We start from the raw sequence: 20,882 nt of genomic DNA, 5'->3' as shown, positions 1-20,882 counted from the left end.
TATTAATTGGACTACCGCAGGAAACTGTAGATATACAATGATATCATAAATCCTTTATATATATCTATGTATATATATAAACAAAATTATTCCATATGATTAATATACAATAAAATTAACTAAAAACGAGCACCTAAGAGTATTCAAATTCAGCATTCATTTCAGTTTAGTATTTCTTTTACTTTTTTAATAAGGGGGTTATTTATAAAAACTAAAACGTCTTACAAACTTATTTTAGCAATCGAAATGTTTTGCTACTTACTTTTAAATTAAGAATTTAGTGCAAAAGAAAAAGACAAAACTAAAATAGGTTTATGAGAAGTTTGACGTCTTTATGAAATTAGGAACTTAATAATGTTACATAAAGTCCTCGATAATTGTAATTATTCTTTAACAAAAGGGTTAAATTTAATTATAACAAGAAAATTCAAGATTATATCATAGTGGAGTGCAGGTCGGTTCACAATAATCTTATTATACTAGTATTAGCTGTACTCGTACATTTAACGTAACATAACGGTTTATGGTACAATCAAACAATACACTTTATTCTTTATACCATACCATAAACTAACTACGCATTATCATATTCTGGATAAACAGTATAGTTTACCCAGTTTATTACCAATGTAAGCAAAGACGAGACATACTATACTTGGGCACGAAGTTTAGCGCGCAACAACGATAATAGAATAGAAAAGAGAATAGAAGCAAATTTACATAAATACTTAAGTAAATTTTATCAGAGATAGATACTTTTTATGTAGGTAATTTTTTTTTTTATTATTACTCATACAAAAATTATTAAGTAGATTAACCTCTACGGCTAAAGTACTGCATAATATTATATATTTATTGTATGAAAATCGGCAGCGTCATCATATAATATATAATATAGAGTGAAGTTGATACATGGAGTGAGCATCGTTTAAAGGAAATGTTCCATTAGCGAAACTGAACATCAAAGAACAGAGACAAAAATTGACAAAAAATTTAGCATTGATACTAACACGACGCGTTCAGCTTTTGAGGCACATGTACGAGTATATAGATTGGCAATATAAAAACATAATAATATAATATGCTAGAGCGAGCTAGACAAATAGGACATTCATTTGCATAATATAAACTCGAAACTGATTTAGAGGGAGTATGAGCAAGTTCTAATTATTTTTATGTTTTAAAGTGGAATTATTTTTAAATGAATGTAGTTAGTTATAATTAAATGTGCTGTAACTGAATATAAAATTACCGCAAAATTGCACATTTTTCACGTAATTATACTTTAAGCATTTAGCTTTTTAAATGCAATATTATAGAACAATTGTATAAGATTTGGTAAAAAAAAAACGTAAACAAATAAAGTTCTGAACATCTATGAATTGAATTAATAACAAATATGTGAATTTTTACCTTGTTTGCAATTTCAATTTCATATCAATTCAGTACTGTCATATGCACACATTTACATAACACGCATACTAGTGTAACCATTTTCTTGATTAGTTTTTGTGATAGTATTGCGAAACTGTCAGTATATACGTACGTAGGTTATACTAAATCTATGGTTAGTCTTACTTACTTAAACAAATGTTAGATATGCCTTTGTAGTAAGACGTCTAAACATGTATTGGACACCCATCTATCGCAAGTTTAACTTTTTTGTTGTATAACATTTATAGTTTTACATACCGCTAGCGATTTCGATTTCACCTATATTATGGAGCTATAAAATAAAAAAAAAAAACTAAGATTCATATTACCGTAAGTACAAAAGTTATACCGATTTAAAATAGGTAAACATTTTTTTTTCTTAATAAATATAGTTTAATTTTATTATAGTTTAATTATTTAATAAACAATATTAATTAAAAAAGATATCATATTTGATATCATAATATAATGTATGAATAATTCTTATAAAAAATAATTAAATAGGCGTCTTTTTCAACAATTTAAAAAAGGAGTTCTCAATTTGAAACTCAATTTGATTACTAAACCAATTTTGAGGTTTATTTTTACTAGATATTCTTTACTCCCGTGTTGTGTTCTCATAGAAATGGCACGAATAAAGTCATTGTTTTTTGTATGGAATCGTGGTGGAACTTTATAAACATGTTGATATGATTACAACACCTGTACGGTTCTTTTCTATTTTTTCAGAACAAAATGAGTGTAGGTATTATTTTTAGAAAATAAGTATGAAATATCCGTAAAACAAACCATAGAATATCAATATATGTATAATGCCTGTTGTTATCCTCTGATTTGAAAGATGATGTAACATGCATAAAAAAATAAATTTTATTCATTCCAGACAACTTGGGTTCCATTTTTTGTTCCTATATGTACTTAAAAACATAAAATAATTTTCACTTAAGTACAAATTGATCTATCTATTAATTAATAACACCTAGGTAAGTATATTATTTTATTTAGGAACACGTTGGATAAACTAGATTGGCATAAACAAATTTGTTCGAAGTAAACTAGACTTCAACTTCTGATACGGATTGTAAATGCGTCTCTTATGATATTCGCACTTTGAGGAAACTTCAGATTTACAGGAAATTTTCAATGTAACAGTAAATATATATAATTTATCCTCACATGCTTAAACCTAAATGGTCACGTACAGTGCGGTTTCAAAGGAATTTTCGCAAACGCTCAGACTGTGGAATGAACTCTCTAACGAGATTTTTCCTAGGGACTACAGTATGAAATTCTTCAAAAAAGGTATATTAAGGTTTTTTTAATGTCGGCAACGCGCACGTGATGCACATAATGTTGCAGGCGTCCATAGGCTACAGTAACCGTTTACTATCAGACAGAATATCAAGACTGTATGCTTGTTCTACACCTTCGTCGTATAAAAAAATATTCTAGATAATAATCATCATAACACTTACCACTAGTCGTATTATTTACAATCACAGTTATTAAAAAACTGTCGGAAATAATAAAATTCAAGCATTTTTATAGAATGAAAATAAAATGCGTCTGTAAGTGAGTGATGGTAGGTGAGGATAAACTAAAATCATTTGGTCTATTGTGGCGAATTCGCCAGCATTGCTAGCAATAGGGTCGTTCTCACAGGTTGTATGCTATATTTCAATATAAAAATGACATTTATGCCAGTGAAATTACTGTTACATACATAAATTGCTAAGACTATCATCATGTGACAAGGGTCGATAATTGGCAACGTGCAACTGATGTAACGTGCAAAACTATAGCGATGTAAGCGATCACATTAATATCTATCCTCGTTATGAAAAAATAGGTAGTAACTTACTAACAAGTATAGAGCACAGTCGGTTCATAACCATACTGCTGAAATGACTTACAAAGAAGGGTTTATGATACTCATGGTATATAAGCGACAGTTAAATCTACGAGACAAATGTAAACACGTAACCAATGACGCAGTTGTATGCATATTTTTGTCGTAAAACTCTATAATTTGGCAGAGTCTTGAGTCTAGTGAGAACTCAGGACCGATGAATGTAGCGAAAATAGAACATAATTCCATTCTGCTTACTCAACACTACAATATGCCCTATATTAGACATGTTTGGCAGATTTATTTATCGAAGAACTGTCGTTTATTACAAATCTGATTTAAAATTGAAATGTTCCGTTTCAGCTATTTGGCTACAGAACTTAAAAATATAAGAATACTGTTCTATACAATATTTAATAGTGAATAGGAAGGCAAATAAATCGGTTAACGCCATCGCCAAACGTCATCAATCTTCGAAGCCCGCTCTAATCCGTAGAGACTGTGTTGGTCGTATCATAGTTGCCCTGTTTCAAGAATGTTTTATTTATAATATTTGATAGACATAGGGAGCGGTTTCGGCAGGAAGAATTTTTGGGTGTTCTTTTTTGATCAAAGTAGTATATAATCTCTCCTTTTCAGCTGATCTATCGCAGAGTAGCGTACAAAAGACATTTCAAAGATCTTGAGGGCAAAATAAAAGTCTATTTTATCTAGTGCGGTATTGTCCCCTGCCTGTGAACACCATATTTTTAAATTCATCATACAAAGAAGGCAAATTTGAACTGCTACAGCTATTGCTACTCTCTTCTGGAGTCTATGTTGTTTTTTGGTATTTATTGAATAAAGTCTAAGGAGTACCTTAACTTTGTTTAGTAACTTTACAGTTACATTGGTTGCGACCTCATTGTTTTCACTTGTGACACCGACAAGTGAAAAGAAGTACCTAGATAATTTGAGAGTAGTGAGATCTACTATAAGACGTCTCATGAAATGTTATTTTCTTAATGGAAATGATGATTCTCATAGCCTGTCTTTAAACTAAGTCAAGAGAACCAAGCTGATATCCAGGTGCTCCGGCCTACAAATGAGAGCAGTACTCAATGAGGGTCCGGGTTTGCAACTTATACAATATACTTTATTTCGTAATAAAGTACCGTTTTGGTCTAATGCACCCTGAGTTTTTGAGCGCCAGCTTGATCACATCTTTTTCATGAGCCTAGAACTCTAGTGTTGGAAATGTTAACACCGAAAATCCCAATATTTTAGGAGATGGTAACGAATGTGTTTGAAGAAGTTTTTTTTATACAACTTAGAATGGCAAACAAGCTGACGGTCCACCTGATGGAAAGTGATAATCGTCGCCTATAGACATGAGCAGTACCATGGACATAACAGAGTATACTGTTTCGCCCATGATACGCCCCATGCGTTGCCATTCCTGAAGACTCAGGTGTTATTCTTCTGTACCCAGTAAATTCACGCCATATCCCACCCTTCAAACCAAAACATAGCCATGCAAACACAACTGCTTCACGGTTGAAACACGAATGACCCAAGCAATCGACTTTTGTACAAAGTAAGTAGTTTGATATGAATCATACAAATATATTAATCATTTAAGTAATATCAAATTTTATAATGACGGTGCTGTTATAGAATCAAGAGGTAACAAAAAAAACAATATCACTTTCATAGTTATAATATCGGGACTTCTGAAAATTGAGAATCGGGTATTTATTTTATTAATATTTTTAGTTTTAGTCTAGTTTTTTAATGTTCCATTTATTTACATTAGACCCGGATTTCTAAAAAGCGTGCGTCTACTAAATTTGAAACAGTATAAACGGGACGGACTCTGGTTCACGCGTGGGAAGTGTTATGTAGGTGCAAAAACTGTAGAATTTAAAATGGGTCAACTATAATCTGTCTTTCTTATATTTGGCATATTTAGTAAACAATTCTGGGGTATTTTTCTCAAAATTGGTTATTTGGAAATGAGACAGACATAAAATTATATTAGATAATAATACATAATCCTTTAATAAAAATCCTTTTTATTCTAAATCTGTTTATTTTGTACACTGTTGTTTTGATAAATAGATATGCTAGATTTTTTGACTAAATATATCAAATATAAAAAAACAGATATTAGATTAACAATATTGTATCAAAATTCAAGTGGTTTGTTTTGTTTTCAGCGCAATATGTTTTTCTCTTCCATTCTTCTCTATTCGCAATTAAGTCTGGCCATATCATCTTTCACACAGTCCACCCGTCTTTTTAGATCTGCCTTTGGCCTTATAACCATCCATATTCATACTTAATATCTTTCTTAAACATGCTTCTTATACACTGCATTGCATATCACATATCCATACCAGGACAGTCGGTTACTCTTTAACTTCTCTATCACTGGCGCTTCTTTCATACTTCCTCTGATATACTCATTCTTAATTTTGTCTATTCTTGTCACACCACACATCCATCTCAACAGTCAACAGAAGGCCAGATTCGCGAGTCAGAGATGATTACCAAAATCTGCCGCCATTTCATCCATCTTGAGTTAATTCGATACTATCCGTACAGTTTATGAGGTACCAGAAAACGAAGGAGATTAGTATAATGGTTTTTTTTTTTTTTTACAACACAGGGGGCAAACGAGCATGCGGCTCACCTGATGGTAAGTGACTACCGCCGCCCATGATCACCCACAACACCAGCGGCATTGCAGGTGTGCTGCCGGCCTTTTAAAAAGGAATATACTCTTTTCTTGAAGGTTATGTTGTCGTATCGGTTCGGAAATACTGCTGCTGAAAGTTGATTCCAAAGAATGGTTGTGCGTGGAAGAAAGTGCCTTGAAAAACGCACGGTGGAAGACCGCCACTCGTCCAGATGATTGGGATGAAACTTTAGTTTGTGGCGGGTTGTACGGTGGTGAAAATCAGCAGCAGGTATCAATCCGAACAATTCCTCAGAACACTCCCCATGATAAATTCGGTAGAAGATGCACAGAGATGCAACATCTCTGCGCAGTTTCAGTGGATCAAGCCGGACAGTAAGGCGTTGACTATCGATAATTCGAGCCGCCCGACTCTGAATGCGGTCTAACGGAAGGAGTTGGTACTGTGGCGCTCCTGCCCACAGGTGAGAACAGTATTCCATATGCGGCCTGACTTGGGCTTTATATAATTTCAGGCGGTGTTCTGGCATGAAATATCGTCTCACCCTATTGAGCACTCCTTACTTTTTGGAAGCATCTTAGCCTTCTCCTCCAGATGACCGCAAAACTGGACGTCGCAAGATATATCAACGCCCAGAATTCCTAGACTCGACTTTTTATCAAGGGAAGTGCCCTGAAAGTGAGGAGATACGACAAACGGCGTCTTTTTTGCGGTAAACGCGCAGACTTGTGTCTTTTTGGGGTTAAATTGGACAAGATTTTGTTCACCCCAGATCGAAACTTGATGGAGTGAAGTTTCGATTTCAGACACAAGTATATCAATACATACCTTTATACATACATAAAGCTTTATGACTGCTTCTGCAGTCCTAAGAGATTGCCGAATTCGCAAAACATGTATTTAGTTTTGGTTCTGATGATTTTCAAGCCAAAACTCTCTATACTTTGTTGCCACTTTACCAGTCTGCTTTGTACCTCAGCATCTTCCTCGCTAACAAGAATTATGTTATTGGCAAACAGCATACACTAGGGTGCCTCTTCCTGTACATTCGGTATCAAATAAAGCTTTCATACAATACAAATGATAAGAAAATAAGTGAAATTATAAGAGTACTTACATATATTGTTCTGTTTTGTTATTATATCTACATTCTGAGTGTTTATAGGATATAAAAAAATGAAACTCATTTGGCAATTGAGAAAATACAAAGGTATGTATTATGTATATTAGATATATTTACAAAGATTGTAAAACTTATGAAAATGGGTACTCTTGATTCACCACAAACCTAGATACACAGATTAATAATGTGCCATTAGGTATTGATATCAGTCACGGTATAATTTAGGATTTTATTCCACAAAAAAAAAAACGCCGACTTCATATCGTGGCAAAATCAGTTATTTTGATTTAATACTAAATTACTGAACCGATTTTGATAAAATTTCTATGGGACCTCTATGAAAGTAGATGTGTTCAGATAATTTTTTTTTCATTTCGGTTTTTAAATGGCGAAGTTCTGAGCTAACAAGCAAAAAACATACAACTGAATTGAGAACGCCCTACTTTTTTGAAGTCAGCTGAAAATTAGATTAACACAAGAGTACCTAAACAAAAAAGAGTAAATAGTGCAGGCAAGATCCCTAATTTAAAAAAAAAAAACTTTATTGACCTCCCCTACATAATAAAATTTTTACGAACTCGATATTTATAAAATAATTCTGCTACCTTTCATTTTCTAAAAGTTCTTTGTTGCTTTCTGAGGTGGTCCTAGATTTTAAGATAAAAAGTCATGTCACGTAAATTGAAAACAGCGTAAACGAAAAATGTCACTGCATAAAACTAATTTACCAGTAAGCATAAAGTTCCTTTATAGATACTCACCAGTAAACACATAGGGATCTATGTATGGTTTTTGTTTTTTACGCAACTTGGAATCTTGGAATGACAAACAAGCTTCAAAAGGTTTTTTTTTTATATTCAAAATTATTTTTTTTAATGATTCATAATGGAAGGTATGGTACCTTAGATTATCGCTTAAGATTGCACAGAACTAGTAAGGGGAAATGGATAATGCCGAAGTCAGTTCATTCCCCGATCTGACAATTCATCGGGAATTAACCGCGATAGTTACCAGAGAGAGAGAGAGCATGGAAGTCGACTTAACAGAACATATTCCTAGTAACAGAGTCACTTAATGATCGAAGGATGGGCAGCAGCATTCCTCTTAAAACATCACTAAAGCCTAATTGCTAACCCACCTGCCAAGCGTGATAACCGCAATTAGGCTTTGACTTATTGCGGACAGTAAATGGCTGATACGATACGAACGGGGTCATTAGTTCCCTTTACTAACAATATCTTTCCCAAATAGTAGAATAAAACAGGGGACCAAATTACGATCCACGTGACCATGCCATTCAACTGCCGTTTTTCTGATTCAATGAAGTTTTGTAATTTAGCTAGAAACGAAGAACCTTAAAACAGTTGATCTAAGTGTCTGGAAGGTATAACTAATAATATGAAATAACAGCTCAAAGAACGAATACGATGGTTGACAGAGACAGTTTTAGAAGGCAAATGTTATATGTCGAGGGCGACATGAATCTGAACTATCTGGTTTCTAGGGAAGACTGTGTGGAGTTTGATCTGACAGGGTAGTGCTAGTAACGAAGACAAACATCCTTCTCCATTGCTAACAATCCCTTTCTCTGTAATCTGCGTAATATAGGTAAGTTCACATCTGTGATCTCGAGTCTCTTCGTAGCCAATATGTCGATATTGGCAATGATAGTGATAGTGGCATTTCTGTGTCTGAAATGATGCACTAGATTGCACGAAACACGTAAACTTCATAAGTAAAACTTTTAATTATGTCGTATTTACTATACAAGATAAATTTGCGAAGGTTGCAAATATGCATCAAATACAAATTAGATATCAAAAACCAAATTATGTATAACTAATGTGTATCATCAATTGCCGACAAGAAACACTTTAGATTGGAAATTAGCCAGACATGGTGACGATCTGTGAAAATACACACTAAACTTACTGAATTCAAAATCCTTAATAATCACTAATTAGCTATCTGTTTTGACTTGGCAATAATTACAATTATAACTTTGTTTTATTATGATTGCAGTTTATCTATATCATTACAAAGTTATCAGTATACTCATATTATTTTTATACTCTACATCATATGATTTCCTTGGGTCATTCATAACAATGTCTTAAGAGTTTTAAGTTATCCCAGATTCATCTCTCTGAAAGTTGCAATATCCAATTTTCCATATTTTACTAATAGATAATTACTAAGACAGGAAAGTTTTGTTATTTTTAATGCATGAAAATGGAATGGTAATTCCGCCTACGCTATATGTATTTGCTGGCAGGACACCAGTGATAGATGAGAATGTAAGCAGATCAATCAGCCCATCATGAAGAATTCAACAATAATTAATCAAGATAGTTTCCAAAGGGAACCACATAGAAGTCGACCTGATATAGACATTGCTAGGAATGGGGATATTAGAACCCATTACTAACAATCCCTTTCTCCACAAGGTTTGATATTTGAAATGAATAATATATAAAAGGTGTTTAATATTATTATATTTTATTAACATATACTTTAATTTATTTCTAATTCAGAAGGGTGACAACTGAGGTCCATCTTAAATAAAAATGAAGTAAATGTGTAAAATGAAGCTAGGGGTGTGTGTTATCGGAATCCAAAGAGATGCAAGTGAACTTCTTAAACCTTTTAATCTTGGTCTTGTGTTTAACATTTTTTATCAACAGTCAATTATAAAAAAGGTAGATTATAAAGTAAATATTGACTTTGCAATTTAAAAGACAGATAACATATATATTAGTGTGAAAAAAGAGTCTGATTTATCAGTCTATCAGAATTATTGTCAGATATGTTTGTAGATATATACTATTATATACTTAACATATCATGTGATGTCTAATAGAAATATTTGACTTGTCTAAATGTCACTGTGATTATTTGTAACATTTACACTCTAATAATAACAAAATATTTTAAATATAAGTTAATTTTTTGTATGGGAGTGGGGGCAATGATAAAAGGTTAATTTTGCAAAATTATTGAAACCCAAATGTCTAAAACAGTCCTTAGATGACTAAAAGAATCATACTATACATATTATAATCCTGCAGCAAATACTGTTACAGATAACCCATGAAAAATCTGATTTTGCAAAATAGTTTTTATAAAAAAGGAGGTTCTTATTTTAAAACAAATATATTTTTTTTTGTGTGATATATACTTAGATTATTATACTTTTTTTTTTCTTATTAAATATCATGTGATGTTCTTAATTTTTAGATTTTAGCCTTTAGATAGTTCCAACACTTCTTATATTTTCAATGTAACATTTATACTCTAATAATAAACAAATATACATATTCCTCAATAAATATAAGGAAATTAATATTATAAATTTGTAAGCAATTAAGGGCATGATAATATATAATAAATTTTGCAAAATTACAATCTGAAACTGCACCAATGAAAAGACAAAAATTCATAAAAGCATCTGCATGAATATACACATTAAAATCTCTTGTTAATCATAATGAAAATACTGGTCACATACATCTCACACACACACACACACACACACACACACACACACACACACAACACACACACACAAACACACACACAAACACACACACACAAACACACACACACAAACACACACACAAACACACACACACAAACACACACACACAGAGACACACACACACACACACCATGCACACACACTAGTTTTTATAAAAATAGGTGTCTTATTTTAAAAAAATATATTTTTTTTAGTTACACAATTGTGAATGTTAAAAAGCCTTGTCTTAATATTTAATTATTCTTTTTTTCTGATATTAAAAATATTATTTCTTATTTTAAGATGTTCTTAAACTAATTTACAAACAAACAAGTATTCTATGGTAAAAATGTAAGGATTGTACTACATCATTAAATACCACAGAACACTCCCTATTATGTAAAAGTTGGAAAACAGATTATTTAGAAAGTTTTAATTATAGAAAAGAAAGAATAGGATTATTATGTTCACAAAAGTTTTATTTATGATTCATAAATAAAACTTTTGTGAACATCTGGTGTGTAATTAGATTTTTCAGTAAATTGTGTAACCTGTTTACTAGTCACAGAAAATTATCAAATGATATGATTTTGATTTTATTTATATATACAACCAAAATTATAATAAATTGATTACATCAATTCAAATTAAATTTGAAGTGTGAGGATACTATTTTTTTTTTTATTAATTTGGCTGAAGTTCATACAACAAATTTTATAATCACAACTTAAATTATAGCCTTTAATTATCAAGGGTAAATCAGAAAAATTACAATTTCTAAATACCCAAATTAAATTGCATAAATTTTAAAATTATTTGAAGTATTCTGTTATCAAAAAATATGGGAAAAACTGCAAATTAATGCAGAATGGAAATCTGGTGTCACTACTCTGCTTTTAAATAAATAGAAAAAAGATATTTTAAACCATAACAATAAAAGTATGACTTTCAATGATTTTTTTTTGTTTTGTTATTTTAAAGGAAATTAAATAAAATGAATAAATACTAAAAATCAATGGTTGAATGGCAAGAGGCCTAATTTATTTCTTAAAGTAAATAAAAAGTTTACTTACTATATATTGACATATTTTATTGTATAAATGCACCAATGCATTTTTTATACATATTGATACTGGCCTATTTCTGTAGAAATTTTTCTCACCTTGTTCTTTTACAATTTGAATCTTAAGACTATCAATATAAAGGCGGTAGTAGCGAATGATGAATCATACAAGTTTACAGTGGGTATGGTTTGCTGATGTCATGCCAACATCTAACTCATACGAGCACGAGTCCTATCCCATATTGTTAAAAGAGCACGTACTTGTAATTCTAAGAACATTAAAATAAAACAATACATGTCAAAAATAAATATCTAAGTTCTTATAAAATAGAAGTAAAATGCGCATAAAAATATAGATTCTTATGTAATATTTCCAAGTTACTGTTGTGTCCACATAAATAATGAAAACTATTATGAAATAATTACGTGTGTTAATTAAAATCTAAGTTAATTTGCTGTTTTTAGGGCGTAAATACCTTATTTTATGTGTAATCCAATATCCAGAAGTTGCAGTCCTATTTACACACGAGTGCACTGTCATTCATGTAAAACAACACACCATCACAAGGTAGCACTACACAATTTTTCACTTATAATTATTATATTATGTGAAAATATCACATAATGCGCCATTTTCGCAATAAATCCAAAGAACAGCAGTCGGCACTCGCTGCCATCTTTTTTGTCAAATGTCTAAAAACTAAATATAGCGCTTCGAACGAACTCTGGTGTTATTTTTAGAAAATACAAGAAACTTTCTTCGTACCAGTAGCGCCATCTTATGACCATAATGTAAATTTATAGTTTTCCGTAAGGTGGCGCTAATAAACTTAATTATTAATCGGCATTCTCGATTCTTTTTTTACTTAAAAGATGACGCTGTTTTTTTATCTTATAGAAAACACAGACTTCAAATATGTATTCAGATCTGTTTTATCAATTCTATGATTAGGTAACATTTTAGTTCACTAGTAGAGCACTTACTGAACATGGTTTAATAATGTTAAAAATTTACATGTAATTGTAACTTAAAGTACGAACGCTAATAAAAATGTCGTAATTAGTGATGTTTATCATAACAAAACATCATTTTATTTATTTATACTTACTATACCATCGATGGGTCAATTCTCTAAACTTGTCTAAAATTAAAATTTTATATCACAGGAAAATCTTTAGTGGAGGACCAAGATGACCTAAATTTGTAATAATAAATAAATTAAATTAAAAAAGAATATATTCCTTTTATAATAGTTTTAACATAAATATTGTAATGAACAAATTTAATTAAAGCATCACCTGGTGAATATTTAATCAGCGATTGGCATGGCTCAAAACGGGTAAAATTGTAATTTCCTAATTGTCTAAACATGAGAAATTCACTGAATTCAATCAATTAATTTCACGTTTATGAAGTATGGCTCGTTCAGTTTAAAGAGTGGGGAATAGCTGTGAAATTTGGGGAACATTGGCATATATCATACTGTACAGGATGTATTTCCATAAAAATACCAGTAAGGAGTTTAATTTTTTCAAGCTCATAGTGCTGTCGGCCACAGATCGACTTTACAGCTTCACCGAACGTGTGCAGGGGCGAATGCAGATGCCACTTCAAGCCCACAAGATGAGAACGACGAAGTATCGACTCTTTATGATAGATTGCGGCGAACGCCCAGAGGCGTCCGAGCAACTCGGGCATATAGGGCTCAGACCTCAAACCAATAAGGAGTATGAATAAAAATTAACAGTGAATATCCATAAGCTTTTTTTCAAGGTATTCCAGCTAGAATAGCTACTCTATTCTAGAGAATGAAATGTTTACAAAAGGTAATAAAAAATAAAATGATATATTATATATCTTTTTATTTTTTCAATAGGACAAAAAAACGGAAACGAAGCTGAAATAGATTAAATCACTTATTCTCATACATTGTCATTTTGCAGCCGGAGGTGCTGAATTATATTTCGTTTCGTTAGCGCTTCGAAATCCGGGTGACGTCATTTAGTACAAATCACATCCTCTTACTTTCAGCTGACCCACGAAATAACACTTTTACTTACTTACTTTACTGACAAATGAGGGAACTAAACACTCAACAACAGATAAAAAACAATAGAATGTACATACCATATTTTAATAAGTAAAAAACCAGTCAACGTAGTTTATGTTTTTTTTGTTTTGTTTATTTTAGTTGGTCAATCGAGTTCAAGCTGGAATTATTTTTGTACTATTTTTTATCTACGCTGCTATTTTTTCTCGAAGTTGTTTATCAATGTTTGTCCAAATAAATTAAGAAAAAAATTAATAAGTTGATCTTTAAACCCAATTTACCTAGTTCAGATAAATAAAATTACTATTCGAATTTTTCGTATTCGTTTCTGTATTTGGAAAATGTAATTAAACTAATATTAGTGTATAAGGGATAAAGGATTGTCAATAACAGAAACTAGCGGATCCATTGTTAATAATAGATCTTGCCAGATCAACCTCCACGTGGTTCCCCTTGAAATCATTGTGGCTAATTCTTGATGAATTCGTTACATGCTAAGTGTATTATATATATATATATATATATATATATATATATATATATATATATATATATATATATATATATATATATATATATATATATATATATATATATATATATATATATATATCATCTGTAAATGACATTCATAAAAACGGAGCAGCACATGAAAATATTATACACATGATATATGAAGTATATTATTTTTGTGATATATAAAGAAGACCAACTTTCAGCCTTAGACGGTGGTTGATTATATAATAAATGATTTTAACAGACAATTAATCCTACAATGAACTCCATAACAATGCCGGAGTAGATAACGCAGTGATGCCATCGCTAAGCAATTGTGTAATTACACAAGTAAATAGCTGGTATTTCGCATCGTTCATTATCATACGTTGATCATCAGCCAGCTTTCGACTTCCCGTTCCAGGCCGCACAAACAGCTGGCCACGTAACACGCATGCGTCACGACCACGGCTCAGTTTGTGTTTACTGGCGGTGTTAACGCGGGGGACGGTGAAAGTTGTTGCGTAATGCTGCCTGCACTTGCGGGCTTGCAGCTGCAACCGGCAAAAACTAGAGTTCGCACTATTCTTTTTATAAACGAAAAACAACAATGCGTTTTTTCTTATTAGGATACTTTATAAAATATGCTTTGCTCTTGCATATAACATATACGCCAACCAGGATCCCACACTTTTTATTATAGAACTTAACCATAAATATAACAAAATGCAATACACACTACTACAGTGGTAACCACAGGCATTACAATACCCCCAATATGCGTTGCAATTCCTTAAGAAACATTGTCACATTATGGTGTGTGGACTACATTTCTTCACATAAAATAATTGTGGGTAATAGTTTTTTTTTTTTTTTAATGTAAATGGAGGAGCACCAGTGAGGGATGATAGGTGAGGATGAAAGCAGGTCAATTGGCCAATCATCAGTGAATTCACTAGGAATCAATAATAACAGGGTATCTTTTATTATCAATTTAAAGAATTAACAATATAGGGTTTATTATCAGCAATGATGCCGTTGGGTTCCGGCAAATTTATCTCCACATGGTCCATCGTGCAAACCATTATGGTTAATTTCTAATAAATTCGTCACAATGGACCGACTAACCCGGTTTTTATCAAATAAGGCTATCGTTTCAAAACATAATTGCTTATCACACGATTGATCGTAATATCAATAGTTAAATAACACGTGATTTGTATGCCTATATAATATATCTTCCTCTTCATTTAATAAATAAAACAAGTTTTACGGTAATTGGAGTTATTCAATAACGTGCATTTATTATGTATGCAGTAGATAGGCATTTACTGTGATGTTCCGGTTCTTTTGAACGTATTAACACTTCAGTCGCTACCGGGTCCCACAGATCCATTATTTTTTAATATTTTTAAAATTGATAGACTTTACTCCCCTCTTAGGAGGAGAGTAAAGTCTTTCAATTTAAAAAAAAAGTTATCAAACTCAGTTCAGAATTGGCGAAGATATTGCGTAGCGTACACATAAAAAAACGAATGCTGAAACTCCTTCTATTAAATTAACTTACCTTTTTATAATTATGATGACATTATCTCTATGTATGCTGTTCTAATCGTATGAGCCCATATATCTATAGCACTTCATTTGCTTACTAATTGACTCTATCATTATATTATCAGTGTGATAGAATCCGAAACGAAGATATCCGGTAAAGAATGTTCTTTATATATATATGTATATAACCGACATAGCCCGAAGGATAAGCAAGCTGAAGTGGCAATGGCCTGGTTACATAGCCCGAATAACCGATAACCATTACCAAAGGGAGACTTTGTACAAAAGTCGTTTCCTTGTGTACCTCTGTTCCATTCGTATTTCAACCGTAAAGCAGTTGTGTTTGCATGGCTATGTTTTGGTTTGAAGGGTGGGATACGGCGTGAATTTACAAAGTACAGATCAATAACACCTAAGTCCTCAGGAATGGGAACGCATAGGTGGTATCATGGACGAAATAGTATACTGTGTTATGTCCATGGTACTGCTCATGTCTATAGCCGACAGTTACCACTTTCCATCAGGTGGGCCGTCAGCTGGTTTGCCATTCTAAGTTGTATAAAAAAAACAGTGGGGAAGAAAGGTTCTTGAGTGGCAACCGCGTACGGGCAAACGCAATGTAGAACGACCACCAACTAGATGGAGTGACGACCTGAAATGTATTGCAGGGAGTCAGTGGAAGCAGATGGCTCAGAACCGTTCTTTATGGCAGTCTATGGGGGAGGCTTGTGTCTAGCTGTAGACGAATAATGGCTGAAATGATAATGATGATTATATTATCAGTAGCGGAAATGAGGAAAATCTTTTTTTATTATAACAAAAGCAATATCATACATTTATATCTAAAAAATTTATTAGCATAATATTTTGTGTATGTAAAAGACCCAGTAGTGACTCCTGTAGTGTTAATTAGTTAATCATACCTAAGTACTTAAAAAACAGGTTGCGTACTAAATACGTCTATATTAATATAGCACTCTATTACACCTGAAACAGTTTATGCAATATAAAATGACTAGGTATAATATAATATACTAGGTTTAGCACAACACTATGGCCAGGTTTAATGTATCTGGCACCCTTGGGTAAGGTCTTGACGAAGCCTTCCTGATTATGAAAACAATATCGATTAAAGAACACTTTTTTTAATGTCTTTGGTGAAATTTTTAACAATGTAACGAAAAGGTCATTAAAGATCCCCGCTGTTCACCCCTGTAATCATTGATACTATTATCTTTCAATAACGACTGACTTGTAGTCTTACCACAGCTTTGGCGTCCTTTTGAACCTCGTCATGCTCGTTGCATCTCGGTGCCCTCGGACGCTTCCTCACGGAGCTCCTTCTTAAAGCTCTTATTTTACAAAACAAGTAAATCATTTGCATTATATAAAATTTAAATCGTGTATCCTTGCATGATTACATCTATTTGATTCGAGAAAGTATAACATACAAACTTACTTTCACATTTATAATTATAACTGAGTATAAATATAGAATGACTTGCTACATGAAAACATCTTTTTCTCGTATTTTATATGTTCCGTATATTTGGAAATAAGCAATTTGGAATTATAAGATAAGTGCGGTGGCATGACATCTTAGACTTCAGAATTGGCAACGTATAAGAGGTGCTAGGATGTCACATTATGATTATGATAATATGCTGTGATGTTGATGATGCTATTTATAGCTATAGGGGCATGTAATTATAACGCTATAGGCGATGGTTATAATTTTCTATTAAATGGGCCATCTTAAAAATAAAATAGATATCTGATAGACACTTTTTTAAAGATGTATCAAAATATCAAAAAATCACATAAGTATACATACTCATAACGAAAATGTTTAAAATATACGAGATACTTGAACATTTTGTTAAGATGCATAAAAAAGCAATATTTTACATGAAAGTTCAAATATTACAAATTCATATGCCACCAATGCGGGAGTAAAACTTAGCGATTGTGAAAATTACTGTGAAATACGATTTAAAATTAAGGCGTAGTTACTTAACGTAGTAACAAAAAAATTAGAAGAAATTAGAACCTCCTTCTGGAATAGGATACAATTAATACATTCTTTGCAACATTGACAACCGCTTATAGATCATTGAGGGTCATATAACCAGGAAACTTATTGAAAAATGTATTGCTATGTCTAGGCCAATGTAATGTTAAATGCAATTCGTTAGCAATAGTTTATGAATGGGTGGACCGCAATATAACCAATATTTTCTCATGTTCTTTGTGATCTGATATTTTCTTCTATTTAGTTTTTGATGTAATAATGACATAACAAAATATATAATATAGCAAAGGCAAGCAAAGGTAAGAATAAAAATTGTCTATCGATATTTAATTTCCGTTCTTAAAGATCGTAACCCCTATGCAATCTTGCAAAAGTTTCCATTGTCTGCCACTGCTGTGATCTTGGATTGTAACTGATAGATGGATATACCTATTTATCGACGTCACTGCCTATTTATATATCACCCGATGCCTGAATCATCCAGCGGTATAAATTGCTATTGTTCTTTTCCCCTTCACCTGGCCTGTTATCTATAATAATTATTTTTTTCTTTTTTTAGTGAGAACACTTGTAGTACTTCCACAGGTAAAGTAAAATCTTATAGATTAATATCGTTAGAAATATCATAAGAAATAATAACTACTACCTTCTAAAGGCAGTTATGATTTCTTTGTGTTCTAAATCCGAAATACGCATACAGGATACTCAATTTTTTCTAAAGACACGATATTAATCTTGATAGATAATAAGTTGGGAACACTTTTATTGCTTCCACAGATTTTACTTTACCTGTGGAAGTACTACAAGTGTTCTCATTAAAAAAAAGGAATTACACACTCCACTAAATGTTAATAATAACTTAGCATTTTCACTTTAAATTCCAAATGTAGATACAGCTGACTGAAAAGCATTAGGTACATTTTTGTACACAAATCTGTTGTTTGTTTGGAGACGTAATCAAATACGTCTATCAGTTATTTTATAACAAGTAGTTACAAAAACTGCTATTATTTTTATTATTCCATGGAGGTAGTTTAAAGTACATTATTTTTATAATTAAAATAATTAAAAAATAGATCCTACCGCGAAGGGCACGAAGACGCAACAAAAACAGTAACAAGCATATTTGCAATGCAAACAAAAATTGCATGTCCACTAGCATAGCTATTTACACATCTTGACCACAGTCTTGTCTCAGCAGTTACGTTAGCAACAAGCAACAAGCGGAAAGCGGAAATAGCGTCTTTAATGCAGTTAATATTTCTCGTTTATTAACAAAAACAGTGGCTACGAACAATATTAGCAACAAGATCATTGATGTAATCGTCTGAACTGAACGGTCTGATGCGGGGGACGGCACTTTTCTCTCAAGTTTCTCCATGCGCGCGCGCACACGCGCACTGTGCAACTTGCCGTTCGGTAAAACGAGCGTCTCTACGATTCGTTTCACATCGTTATCGATTCTAACAGGACTCTTTACTGTGTACACACAATCTACATTTTGTAATTAACAGTGAACTATTTTTTTTATTAAATTAAACTTTGTGCCTGTGGCCTGGAGTTAATAGAAAGTTATTTATAATCAAAGTGAATAAACGAATAAACCGTATATTTACAAGTTGTGCGCCGGTGACGACGGAATAGCTGTAAGGTTTGTTTTTTTTTTTTTATTCCTAACGCGAATTTGTATTGTATTCAAATTACTTTTAAAATCTGCTTGTAGTTGCACAAAATGCACAGCATATTATATAATTAGTAAGATCGTGAGTATGCCAGATATAGATCTGGCATACTCACGAGTTTCCTCGCGTGGGTTGGGAATTTAAAATACTCAGGATTAAACAATCTATAATACCTACAACCGTATTAACATTAGTCTAATCTATCTAATAATTTTCGTATGAATATTAATAGACAAACAAAAAGATATTCTCGTTTCATGACATTTTCTACCTAAACAGTGACGTATGTCCCACCAGATGCATTAACCTGCCTGCAACTGTAGAAGTATCACGTTACGTGACACCTAAGCGAAATCTGAATCAGATTATGTAAAGTAGAACAGATTTAAATGTAATTTGGTACACAGAGACATCATGTTTAACATTAACTTATAGAGTTTCCAAATTAGGTTAGATGGGTAAAATCGAGATTTATAACAAGTAATATTATTTTAAAGAGAACTGTTTGTTTGTTATTTCTTGATTTATTAACGGTTAAACCAATCATCATTTAAATTTGACATACACGTAGTAGGTACTAACTGGATAGGCTGCTTTTGTCCCCGGCTATTCAGTAGGTATGTTCGGTTACATGGTCGAAGTTGCAGGCACACCTCCTAACAATAAACTTTATAACGCTATACTTAATAATATAAATATGGAATTACTTTGTTGCTTTAACGGCTCAGCCAATCTTCAAAAGATTTGGGGTGCACATATTACTTGGGATAAAGAATAATAGACTCGTAGAATACTTTTTATCCGAATCAATTAATTAATATAGTCCAATTATGTAGACGAAGTCGCAGGTAAAAACTAGTAGGCTATAAATATACTCAATTCTAATGCTAGAATTTTAAAATGGTCATAATAATTATGACGCAAATTTTAATTCAATGATTTGTTTTTACGAGTAAATAATCACTGTAATGAGCACTGTAAATACATGGAATTTTTATTTATATTTTGTACACAATTTTAACTTATTTCCAAAACAGATTTTGAAACTCTATCTTATATACTTATTCTTACTAGCTCTAGAATCTATTATCTTCCAATCCTGTGGGAATTTCGGGTAAAACTATTTTAGAAGACACCACTAACTTCAACATTTCAAGATTCTAAACTTAACTCATATATATATATATATATATATATATATATATATATATATATATATATATATATATATATATATATATATATATATATAATATAAAGACAACCTGTCAAATTGTTATAAGATTGCAACGATTAAGTTTGTTCATAACAAAAACCCACTTCAACTATAACCTACGTATAATTTTGGATAAAAAAATAATTTTTCAAATGGGTTTATAATGAGAATCTTCTTCGGTTCAA

At 31.9% G+C, this 20,882-nt stretch overlaps 2 protein-coding genes across 5 annotated transcripts in view; one reads left to right on the top strand and one right to left on the bottom strand.

The window, feature by feature from the left end:
* LOC113511785 (serine/arginine repetitive matrix protein 2) overlaps nt 1–12,377 on the bottom strand; it is a 55,641-nt gene extending 43,264 nt beyond the window's left edge. Inside the window, exon 1 of the mRNA XM_052896749.1 lies at nt 12,144–12,377. The gene's annotated coding sequence lies outside the window, so the exon portion shown is untranslated. The remainder of the gene's footprint in view (nt 1–12,143) is intronic.
* Nucleotides 12,378–19,012: 6,635 nt separating this feature from the next.
* Nucleotides 19,013–20,882, top strand: part of LOC113511787 (uncharacterized) — a 45,487-nt gene continuing 43,617 nt past the window's right edge. For 2 of the 4 annotated variants that reach the window (XM_052896053.1, XM_052896065.1), the window contains exon 1: nt 19,013–19,445. The gene's annotated coding sequence lies outside the window, so the exon portion shown is untranslated. Of the gene's footprint in view, nt 19,451–20,882 lie in introns of all 4 variants that reach the window. The other 2 variants (XM_052896049.1, XM_052896059.1) reach the window with 1 other exon arrangement.

This window comes from Galleria mellonella, unplaced genomic scaffold, assembly GCF_026898425.1.
Source record: "Galleria mellonella isolate WM207_F2 unplaced genomic scaffold, CSIRO_AGI_GalMel_v1 utg117, whole genome shotgun sequence".
NCBI classification, from domain to species: Eukaryota; Metazoa; Arthropoda; class Insecta; order Lepidoptera; family Pyralidae; genus Galleria; species Galleria mellonella.
Note: the sequence above shows the minus strand (reverse complement) of the source record. Positions and strands in the feature narration are given on the sequence as shown.